The sequence below is a fragment of the Engraulis encrasicolus genome, chromosome 8, assembly GCF_034702125.1.
Source record: "Engraulis encrasicolus isolate BLACKSEA-1 chromosome 8, IST_EnEncr_1.0, whole genome shotgun sequence".
NCBI classification, from domain to species: Eukaryota; Metazoa; Chordata; class Actinopteri; order Clupeiformes; family Engraulidae; genus Engraulis; species Engraulis encrasicolus.
In genome coordinates, this window is record NC_085864.1 from 1,257,501 (window position 1) to 1,266,236 (window position 8,736).

At 42.8% G+C, this 8,736-nt stretch overlaps 1 protein-coding gene across 3 annotated transcripts in view; it reads right to left on the reverse strand.

The window, feature by feature from the left end:
- tenm4 (teneurin transmembrane protein 4) overlaps nt 1-7,847 on the reverse strand; it is a 359,210-nt gene extending 351,363 nt beyond the window's left edge. For all 3 annotated transcript variants that reach the window (XM_063204786.1, XM_063204785.1, XM_063204784.1), the window contains exon 1: nt 7,512-7,847. The gene's annotated coding sequence lies outside the window, so the exon portion shown is untranslated. The remainder of the gene's footprint in view (nt 1-7,511) is intronic.
- Nucleotides 7,848-8,736: the final 889 nt, after the last annotated feature.

Sequence of the window (8,736 nt, forward strand, 5' to 3'; positions counted from 1 at the left end):
ACACGCACACATGCACGCGCATGCACACACACACACACACACACACACACACACACACACACACACACACACACACACACACACACACACACACACACACACACACACACACACACACACACACACACACACACACACACACACACACACCTCCCCATATTAGTTTGTTTCACTCTAGCTCATAGCATAGAGAAAAAAAGTATCGGCTTGGAACTTCTTGCAAACACATCCAATGATTTGACAAATGACAAAAAAAGGATGGTTGGAAGTGTGAACAGCAGCCCATGAACAAAAATATGAATGTAACAAGAAAGCGTCCATCATAGTGTGGAATCTATTCTGGTAGCTCTGGTAATCTGTAAAAGAAGAAGCCATCAAGCAGATTCACTGGGGTGAACAGAAAAAAACCCTCATCCTTTGGAATTGTAGGCCTATTTATAACTTCTTGAAAATAAACAGAATAAAAAAACACAATCAATTGTAACAAAGTGAAAGAAACTGGTTGATGGAGCAGGCTATTATCTGTAGCTCTGATAATCTAAAGAAGACTGTGTTTGGAGTTGGGGTTGCCCCCATCCACAAAAAACAATAATCCAGGTGCCAGACAATAGTAGAAGATAGTGTGAGAGAGTGGTACGCACACTGAGCTTGAGCTCCAAATACAGCATATACAGTGTACTTTATTTCATTTAACAAACAATTTTGATCCACCAGTGGGATCTTCCTCAGGCGCAGCCATTTGTTTAATGAAATAAAGCATATATATTTTTTGGATCTCATGCCGTGTGCGGTGCGGACCACTCTCTCACACAATCTGAAAGAAGAAGCCACCAAACAGATGTAACTGGGTGACCAGAAAACCCTATAGGTCAGCATTCTCCCACACACATGCCACCGATGGCTAGATGCCTGTGGCTATGGTGAGACCAGGAAGACGTGACCTTGAGGTCTGGTGTCAAGTGTTATAGCACCCCATTTACTGCCTGAAACCAAAAGGGAACATGCCCTGCGTAAACTAACAATAACAGGGCTACGGTAACAAAGATAACATTGGGGCTAGGGCTCTGGTCCAATCCGGTCCAGTTCCACCGAGGAGGAAGACATCTCAGTTTTAGTCTGCTTGAAAATACAAGAAGATGGTCTGTCGGGAGGTTTTTTGAGAAAATAGGCTGCGGCAAAGTTGTAGATAGACATTCAATGTCATATCTAACAGTACAGCGATTTGTCAAAAACATGTAAGAGCGAAAGGAAGCAAGAGCAAGAGAGAAAAAAGAGAGAGAAGAATACAAAGAGAGAAACAGAGAGGGGGGGCAGAGACAGAGAAAGAGAGAACAGTGACACCCTGTTCTGACACCTACTACAGAAGCTGCTGGCTGCAGCTGATTCAACTAACCTGAAGATCTGCAATCATCTGATGGTAAAAGCACAACCTTACAGTACGCAATGGGCTGCAGGTTCAGCACGTACAAAACTCCACTCAGTGAGATGACAGCTGCAAGGCAACATCTCAAGCACAGCGCTGGAAAGGAGCAAAAGCAATCCCAATATAGCAGTTTATCAGAACTGCAGGTTGCCTTTACTTGTTGAGACTGACCAGACATTGAGGGGAAGAGGCAGCATTTTGGAAGTCCACACAGTTAAGGACTTTCCTCTGTTTTACGTAGTCATTGTATGTGAATTAGGGGCCACATTCTTCATACACCCTCATATCTTGATTCCGTCCAGGATGAGAGCTTACCATTACAACATGGCCACCTCCAATATTAGAAAACAGACTATATGTGCGCTATGCCCCCACAACCAAACAGGCCCAATTCAAAGAAAAAAAAGCTTGAAGACAGTAATCTGACTCAACTCCCAATTTAGCTGGTAATAACAGGCTACAATCCTCCTAATGACAGTATTTTTTTATCTACAGTCCTTTTTCCTTAATGTGACAACAAGGGCTTCACGCTTCATGCTTTCCACTTCAATCGCTCCCAAGAAAACACTCAGTTAGTGCCGGTCATGTGTTCACTAATTTACAAGCCAATTTCCTTTGGCCATCACCTGGGACACGATGGACAATTACGCAATGTTAATGAGGAACTAATGCACTAATCATCGCCATGGTTACGTCGTGCATGATAACACGCTACAATGAGTAGAGTTGTTGTGTTTCCAGGCCCCATTTCTTTTCAGTAGTTCACAACTTATTGTGGTGACATTCGAGGATAAACATACAGTAAGTAGAGGAATTTGGTACAACTGATGTGAATTCAATAGGAAAAACTCAGATCAGATCAAGTCCTAAAAGTGACAATCATTGGTATCAATTCAAACGATTTTCATGGCAACACATGCACTACAACTACATTAGAACATATTAGTGATACAATAAACAAAAAATCATCATGATATAGAAAATCTTCATAATATGAGAAAATGTTTGAACTTTTGTAATAACACCACAAGATGTTGCACAGCACAATTAGGGCCTATCCATGAGCAGTGGCTATTCAGGTTTTATTCTTCAACAGATGTTTGGTAAATAAATGTAAATTTAAAAATAAAGAAGGCTTGTTCCTGATCCTTTTTTTAATCCAACAAACCTCTCAGCATCAGTCCCTATGCAGTTTCCATGCCTTTGATAGGCCAACCGCTATACACTAAACGCTCGAGCAACAACCACAAGCCAACAAAACAGAAGTAGTCCCCCATTTCCATTCGGGCTGTACTCTACTCTGAAAGCCTCCACTTGGTTAATCGCCTCAATGAGGAGAACACTGGCACAGCCGTGTGATTAAAAAGTCCCTCCTTGTTAGAATCTCCCCTAAACGCATCTCCATGTTAACGTGGACGTAGTGGATACTTCCAAACTTAAGTCGACAGCTGTTCGACAGGAGACAGAACGAGGGACTGAGGCAGAGGGACAGCGAAATGCATAGGGAGGAGGAGGGAGGACAAGGGAGAACGAAGGAGAAAGAAAAAAACGAATGAGAAAGAAGGAGAGGGAGCGATAGAAAAGAGGGCTACCTGCAGATATTGCACGGTGCAGAGAGACTAAGAAGTAGGCGCCCTTGAAAGTCATTTGAATGTAAATGTGGCAGCTGTTGTTGCTGATCCCACTCTTAGCGTGCACAATGTCCATCGTCAGTGCACTGAAGGACAGGCCTTTCTGTCTGGCAACTGTGAGAGGCAAGAAGAATAGAAAGCAGGAGAGCGGAGAGGCCTCTCCAGGCTATGGGCCCTGAGTTTCTCCCTCTTCTCCACTCTCCCCACATTCTCAATGAATCATTGCCTTCTTTGTCTGATGAACACTACCGAGATCAAGTATGGGAAAGTTTCTTTTCCACCTATATTATATTATTCTCTCTCTTTCTTGAAGAAGAAGTGGAACAGATGACACAGTTGATCTATCTACTATTTCAGAATGTTCTAGAGGGACTACAGAAGAAGTTTGAAAACTTGGGGAGGGAAAGCTGAGCTACTCTGTTGAAGACAACATATTGAGCCTTTCACAAGTAGTCAACTGAGCGAATTAAATTGAGCGTGAGGAGCGAGGGGGAGAGAGGAAGGGAGGAGGGAGGGCAGCTTCGTGCCGAGGAACAAATGAGACTGGAAAGCTGTACAGGTGTAACCTACAGAAACCTTTTTCTTTTTTTCCATTTAAAAACAAATTGTCCTATAGCACACCAACCACTGGGAAGGGAAACATATGTATAGGAAAATGCACACCAGAAATAGACATGTCGTTGTGTGTTGTGAGTATTTCTAATGCACCATTATGGCTCTGTCTGCCTTGGTCACCATTAGGAGTATGTGCGATAAATCACAGAGTGACAGTCGGCAAGTTGGAACTGAACAACACCCTGGGGCAATGAAACACACACACACACACACACGCATGCACACGCACACGCACACGCACACGCACACACACACACACACACACACACACACACACACACACACACACACACACACACACACACACACACCTCCTTATGCACTCAGCACAGCCATCAATAGTCCTTGTGTTGAGAAGGTGAAAAGCGAGGCCATGTTTTTACTACAAATTAATCCATTAATGAAAAAATGTGGCAATGATCTCTATGATATATGATCTAAGTGGCAGAGTGTGAATTCTTTTTTTGAAAAGCTTTAAACATTTCCAGCCATCGTCTTAAAAACATTGATTGCCGACAATGGATGGCCTAGAATCACATTCTCTTTTCGGAAGCACCAACCAAGCTTCCCTTACATTTGCCAGCTTGAGTTTGACTCAGAGTCAGATAAATTATTAAGCTCAACAAGTATGTTCAACAAAAAAGATAATTGCTCATTTTCTTATTTGCATCAGCAGTAAGTCTTTCTTTATATTTATTAAACAAGTTTTTGCGTGTTCATCGAGGAACTAAGGCAACATCCGCAGATAGGGATTAAACCACTAGCCTTAACCAAAATAGCAAAGTTGTTTCTGTTATGTACCATAGTTCATTCATTTAAATGGGTAGGCCAGATATTCAGTAATTACAAGATTGCAATTTCTCAGCACTGCACTCGTCATGAACAGGTACCTATAAATAAATAAAATAAAAAATCAGCAAATTAGTAAATAGTAGCACATTAGTGGGTAAGGTCTTTAAACTAACTCAGATGTGTGCATAATAACAGTGTTACTACTTTTGTCAAATTTGGCACTGCTTATTGTCCAAATGCCATATCCTACCAAGAAGCATCCTAATGAAGAAGAATATTCTTTTGAAATCTGAAACTATCAATCCACAGTTTCGTGTTTAGAGGTAACCAGGTGAAGCGAAATACACAAAAACACTTAAGCACAGTACGAGCTTTCACTCTCATGCTGAGTATTTCCATCAGAGGAAGCATTTAAAACAACATCAAATGTCTGTAAAGCAACAAGTCGGTTAAAGCAGTGTGTCACCAGTGTGCCATCCCTTGCCGAGAGCATCTACAAACACCAACTATGTACCCCCAGCCGTAACAGAAAGAAAAACCCTGTCCGTGCTGAATTAACAGATGTAAAGAGACAGAGAGTGTGTGAGGCTATACTAGGCCCTTGATGCAAACACACATGAAATTGCAATGTTTCACAACAAAAAAATTATCAGTATAACACAAAAAAACAAGTCATACAATCATATGCACAACAGGACAAAAATTGAATGAGATACTTTTGACAGTGTATCTGGTTGGATCTACTCTAAATGAAGTCCTTCCCTCTCTCTTTAAATGATTCAGCATCTAGGCGCCCTCTTCACTAGAATTACATGAGAGACTCAGTCGCCCCCCTGGATGACTCGCGGGGGAGAGAGACTGAGAAAGAGAGGGAGGAATGGAGGGAGGGAAGAAGCAGCAAACTCATTCTTTTTTCCTCTACTCAATTCCTTGCATTATTGCTGCTGTTGGTCTTGTTGCTTTCGTCTGACACAAACGAGCAAAAAACAAGACCCTCGTTTGGAAAGTGAACAACACCAAATGCTCCGAAAGAGAGAGGGAGGGAGAGAAGACAGATAATGCATGAAGGAGCCCACAGACTTCCACTCTTCTACCAATCAATTAAACCTCACTTAATTTTCCGTTCTGAAGTTTGCTTGTGTGTCTGTCTCTTTCTTTCTGTCAAGGCACCACAAAAAGTAAATTATAATAAAAAATTGAGGCCTGTGCCCTTTTAAACACCAAAGAAAGGCAACAATAAAAAAACATCAACCCTAATGATCGGGCACAATATTAATGTACAAAATCAACATAAAAAAACAATTATGGGCACTGAAGAGAGACAGATTTTTTTCATGGCGCTCCACAAAGGGAGTGTTGTGTCAGGCCCCCTTCTTTTCATTCAAAGCACTATTGCGCGCCGCCTGACCCCAGACGCTCATCAACACCGAAGCGTGACAACTCCAAGAATACAGCACCGTCCACGGAGAGGTCAACCATCAAGGGGACCTAACAACTTCTGCCTGCTCATTTACTACCTCCAATCCAAAGCCCACAATGCCCGGTGACAGACTCCTCCGCATGCCTCTGGATTTAACCCTAGTGAGAGGAGGCAGCGGACCTCATAGGCGGGCGATGGTACTTGTGAGGAATTTTGTGCCATAAGGCACAAAGAACGACGGCATAAGGGCCCTCTGGCATTTCAATAGGTGGATGGATGAAAGATGTTTGATTTACTGCTCTATCGAAAAGCATCCCCCATTTGTATGATTTTGAAGTGCATTCCCCAATGTGTCTCTGCTGCTAGGGAATGCAAAACTGCCGTCGATAACTGATGAGTCTGCCGGTGAAATCTGCTCTACAACAGTTCTCCCACTCCCACGAATAGAAGAACCTGGCTATCTAATGCATTCTATTGTGCATTGGAAGAAAGTCTGCTGGAAATTACTGTTCTAGGCGTGTTAAATTGCCCCGATAGCATATAGCGCCTATGCGCATTTTTGCGCACATTTATCAGGTGCAAATTGGGTTATATAGGCCTATTATCCTTGGACAAATGCACACACTGGCGTGCATGTGTGTGCCTCTGCGTGTGAGAGGGAGAGGGAGTTCAAATAGCCTATTCGTTCTCTTGTTGACACAGAGTACAACATTCTTTTTTTTCCATTCCAGTATGAAATGACCGATTTTGCAGGGGAATCCAGCCAAATGCTACTAAATATGAATACATTACAATAATATAATCCCATTTAGCAAAGACTGGCGTGAAACTTGATTATAGGCTAAAGTGGGGCTGCTCACTTCATACGAATAGTGTATCCGTGCACCCATTATTTTTTGCCATGTTGCAGGCAAGAGTAAATAGATGGTTGGAAATAAAAGCTAGTGGATGGTCCAGCTGGATCTAAGAGCACTTTCCATAGCGTGCGATATGAAATCCTTCCATCCATGAAGCCTTTTTGTCCATCGGCCAACCATGCCCACAAGTTACACAAATCATTTGAAGGGACTACGCAAATTTACGAGCATGCTCAACTTGAGAGCGCATCATTTCGATAGTGAATCGGTCTCTCAAATTTGGGGAACAAACCGACAACCAGATCCTTCGTCACTCTGCAGCACTTAACAGTTCAGATACACTGATGATTCGTGTACCAAGAATGAATAAAATATGCAACCGCAAGCAGGTACTCTGGTGGCCTACGTAACCCCACTGTTTCCTTCATAAAAGCTTCGAAAATCTCACCGCACAAAATGATGATGGTGAATCAGGGCACAGCACAGCCCAATATCAACTTCGCCATATTCTAAAACATTCGGAAGGTAAAGTGGTCTCAACCCAGCCATGTTGGTGGCAAAAACATCCTCGCGTTAGGGTGGGACATGCCGTGCACATCGGTCCTCAATGATGAGTTTGCAAAGGTTTCTATGTGCTCCCCGTAGAAGGGAGCCCGTGCGATGCCGTTTTGCTCACACAACCTCGGTGAGCAAGCGCATCTCTTTGGTGCACAATGTCTGCGTGCAGCTGTTAAAGCAATACACATTTATACAGGGGGAAATGCGAGACTTACCATTCTGCATACGCATCCGACGTCTGTCCGTGTCGTTGCAGAATTAATCGCAAAGTTAAACGTTGGGTGAGCCAATCTCGTTCTATACCAAGGTAGAGTCCTCAAGCACGGTCTCTCATCATCTCCTGCCGAAACAAACGTGAGGAGGCAACGGGAAGAGGTGCAAACACCAGCCTTTTCATAGAAGCCGCGCGGATGAACAAAACGCAGCCTCTTCTTGTCCACTGAAAAGAACTGCCGTCCAGTAGGCTTTCAAATTTAAGCAAGGAAATCCAAGAGCAGTGTTAATGTACAACACGTATACACATGACTTGAATATTTCAATGGGAAGCCACAGCGAGCTTGTCGTGAATGCCCAGGAATGACAAGCAGCACTTACAATCTCGAAACGGCTTATACCATGTGCGGAAAGAGGGGGTGCGCGCGAGTTCTCCCCGATTCAACCAACGCTGAGTTTTAGATTAGGACCAATGTTTCACTCTTGAACATCCGTGTGAAATTACCGCGCACATGTTGGGTGTGTATGGTTCCAAATGCATCAAAATTATTGTTAATTTTCGCAACCTATCCCGGTCGTTCTCCAGTGTAGAGGATATGCGTAAGGCATATTCTACTAATGCCGTGTGCGTAAGGTTGAAAAAAAAAATCACAGCACAGCACCTCCCTAGCAAGATCAGACGCCGCAAACCTGCTCATATTTTAAGATAACAGGCGAGCGTTTTAATATAATAAATTGTGCGGAATTCATAATCTGTGCCTGGTTTATCCGATTATAGGACAGCAGCCAGATGTGTTTGTGCCTAAAACACTTTTTTGGCCCCTTGTATGCGAAATGGAATGCGCTCTTACATGTAACAGGACAAGTGTTCTTGACATGACTTGATGTATTAGAGAATGTGAGAATTTGGCATGTTGATTGGCCACCTGGAACTGGTGTCTGAGGAATTAGGATCAAAACGCTGTAGGCCCCTACTCCTCATTTCAAGTAATACCAATTCAAAGGGGATTTCAAGTACAAATATTATTCATATACATGTATTTTTACCAATTTAAATGACTTCTATTTTGGTCTTTAAGTGACTGTGCAATTGTTTTTATTTCAATTCAATTTATTTATTTATTGTATGAAAAGCTTCCTGAGGCCCACAAAGTCAATTTGAGGAAATCTATCAAGCTCTCATGTTCCCATTTCCTCCAGCACCTTACTGAGGGAGAAACCAAGCAA